Genomic DNA, 3480 nt, shown 5'->3' on the forward strand with positions numbered 1-3480 from the left:
GAACTCAGAAATCCGCCTGCCTCTGCCTCCCGAGTGCTGGGATTAAAGGCGTGCACCACCACGCCCGGCTTAGTGTTCACTCTTATGCAGATCTGTAATGAAAAGAAGCAGGTTGGGCAAGAAAAAATAGGAAATGTATAGTTTGAGGAGAAGGGGGTGCACCAGGAAGTGAAATTTAAGTCAAGGAGATAGATTTAAGAAATGCCTGATGTTAAGTGCAACAAAGGGAGTGGTGATCTGAAGACGAGATCCCACCCAGCTAAGCTTCCAACTTGTGAAAGGAGGCTTTTTTTTTGGGGGGGGGGGGGTAGCTGAGGTGTGGTGGTAGGTATGTGCCTTTAATCCCAGCACTCAGGAGGTAGAGGTAGGTATATCTCTGAGTTCGTGACAACTTGGTCTACAGAGCAAGTTACAGGACAGCCAAGTTTAGGAAGCAAAGGAAACCATCAAAACCAGAAAGCTGATGTAAATGTATTTCAATGAGGGGGCATGTTTGAGTTCAAGCAAGCATCAGAACTTGGCAGCTTCGGCAATGTGGTTCTGGCTTTAGAGTCAAGGATAGAAGAAAGGGGTTAAGAAATCTCTCTTCATGACTAAGAAAAGCTGCTGAGATGTCCCTGCATGGAGGCCTACAGAAGCCATCATGTACAACTGTGAAGGCGAAGCCTGGATTGTGTTGGAGACAAGATGTTGGAGATGCCAGAGCCAACGTCTACCTGAAGAGGAAAACTGCTAACAGAAGGGAACTGGTCCAAGAGAAGTGTGGTGCAGTCAACAAGGCTGAAAGGAATTGGAGATCTGAGGAGTGTTTTGACATCCAACATGGAGATGCAGAGTTTGCCTAATAGGTTTTGGGACTTGTTTCAGTCTGGTATTTCCTCACTGTGCTTTTTTTTTTTTATTATTATTTTATTTTATGATTTTTCGAGACAGGGTTTCTCTGTATAGCCCTAGCTGTCCTGGAACTCACTTTGTAGACCAGACTGGCCTTGAACTCAGAAATCTGCCTGCCTCTGCCTCCCCAGTGCTGGGATTAAAGTTGTGTGCCACCACGCCCAGCCTCTTTATGCTTTCTTTTCTCCCTTTTGGAATGGTTATATATATTCTATGCTGTTGTATGTTGGAAGTATGTGATCTGCTTTAGTTTGATTTTACAGGGGTTACAGTTAAGAAATTGCTACAAGTCTCTGAAGAAACTTGGACTTTTAAACAAGGTTGAAACTGTTAAAGACTATGGGTCTTTTGAAGTACTAAATGCATTTTGCATTATGGTATGGCTTTAATTTTGACAGCCAGGGAGTGGAATGCCATTGTTTGAGTGAAAATGGCCCCCATAGACTCATAGGGAGTGGCATTATTGGAGGTTTAACCTTGTTGGTATGGGTGTAGCCTTGTTGGAAGAAGTGTGTCACAGGGTGAGGTATTAGAAGCTCAAGCCAGACTCAGTGTCACTCTCTTTCTGCTACCTACTGATTTAAATGTAGAACTTGCCGGGTGGTGGTGGCATACACCTTTAATGCACTTGGGAGGCAGAGGCAGCCGGATTTCTGAGTTCCAGGCCAGCCTGGTCTACAGAGTGAATTCCAGGACAGCCAGGGCTACACAGAGAAACCCTGTCTCGAAACCCCCCGCCCCCCCCCAAAAAAGATAAATGTAGAACTTTCAGATACCTCTCAAGAATCATGTCTGCTTGCATGACACCATGCTTCCCTCCTTGGTGATAATGACATCTAAATGAAGGGCAGAAAATGTGATGAATCAAAGATTTGACAGAACAAGTCAAAGATAGGATATGCCCAGCTCACATGAGACCAGCAGAGGAAGATAGGCTACTTAGCATTGAGAGAGAAAAAGCACGTGGTAGTGTGGTTTGTGCTTATGGCAGTTTTACTGGGACAGTTTTACAGAGAGAGGTGAAGACAAATGAGCCAAAGAATGAAAAAGCCAGAAGATTAGAACATTATTGCCAAAGTCAGTATGAGGCCAGGCAGAGCAATTCAGTCAGAAGCAGAGAGAAACTGGGTTGTGTAATTGTAAAAAAAAAAATATGTAATTTTCAGTAGCAGCGTATTCCTTGCTACCAGCTCCTGTGTTCTGGGTTTCCAAATGAAAGACAGATAAAGAGCCTTTATATTTTTTTTTTAGACTTTTTTTTTTATATTGTTTTGTTTTGTTTGTTTTTTCGAGACAGGGTTTCTCTGTGCAACCCTGGCTGTCCTGGAACTCACTTTGTAGACCAGGCTGGCCTCGAACTCAGAAATCCGCCTGCCTCTGCCTCCCGAGTGCTGGGATTAAAGGCGTGCGCCACCACGCCCGGCGAGCCTTTATATTTTGATATGCCTTAATCATCTCAATGGCTGGGCTACTTCCTAAACTCCATGGGGTTAATCTGCCTTCAGCCTTCTGGCTCAGAACTCTGATAGACCATAAGTGAAGCAGGAATTATAAAGGACTAGCTTATACTGTCTTGGTAGAGCTTAGCAGTCTGTGCCCTTTCCTGGTCAGTATTGTTTTTGTCTGCAGATGAATTAGAACAATTCATGCCCAACTTCTTCCTTGCCATAATTGGAGCAACTCTATATGGAGGTAATGATGCTCAGTATCTTCTTTGAAGTAGGAAGGGGGTACAGTCAGGAGCAGACATCTCTCCTAGTCAAAATTCTATTAATAATGAAGTGATTTTAAAAGCCACATTCTGTGATCTCTGATGCTTTTATAGACTATCTATATATAATATATCTGAATTGTTAAACCTTGACTACTCTTAGATATTTGCTATTTGAATAATGTTGAAAACACTTTATTATAATTAGATCAAAAGCTAATATTACCAGAGTTTACTATCCGACCTTTGTATTTATCATCCTAAAGAGTTTGTAATAGTAGCAATTAGAAGGGCTGGGTCTAAACCTTGTATTCTTAAATGAGTTGCATAGGTACAATGTCTATCTAAGAGTAACAAAATTAATTTTAAAATTTGTATCAATATACAACAATTTATCTCAATGAAAACCTTAAATCTGTATCAGTATATAAATTCTGTACCAATATAAGAATAAATAACTTTAATTCTGCAACAAAATGTAAAGATTTCTACCAATGTAAGATTATAGCTATAAAATGTTTTATTTAAGAATAAATTTAGTAATCCATTCCCATATATCTAATTTCTTATATTATTCTATCCCCCTTTTTCTTTATTTTCTAACCCCTCTCCCTTTACCTAGGAAAGAAAGGATATAGAAGAAAAAGGAAAAAACAAAAACAAAACAAAACACCAAGTCTAAGCTCTCTATTTAGATTCTTCTCTGTTCAAAATTATGACCATTTCCAAATTATCCCTTAAAATGACAGTCGATCTATAATTTATAAAATAACCTTAACCCAAACCCAAAGAATCAGGATGACAACTCTCCATAGCTTCTTCCTGTTGATTGGAGTGATGATTTTTTTTTGTTGTTGTTTTTGGTTTTTTTTTTT

The sequence above is a fragment of the Mus caroli genome, chromosome 6 (assembly GCF_900094665.2).
Source record: "Mus caroli chromosome 6, CAROLI_EIJ_v1.1, whole genome shotgun sequence".
In the NCBI taxonomy this organism is placed as follows: domain Eukaryota; kingdom Metazoa; phylum Chordata; class Mammalia; order Rodentia; family Muridae; genus Mus; species Mus caroli.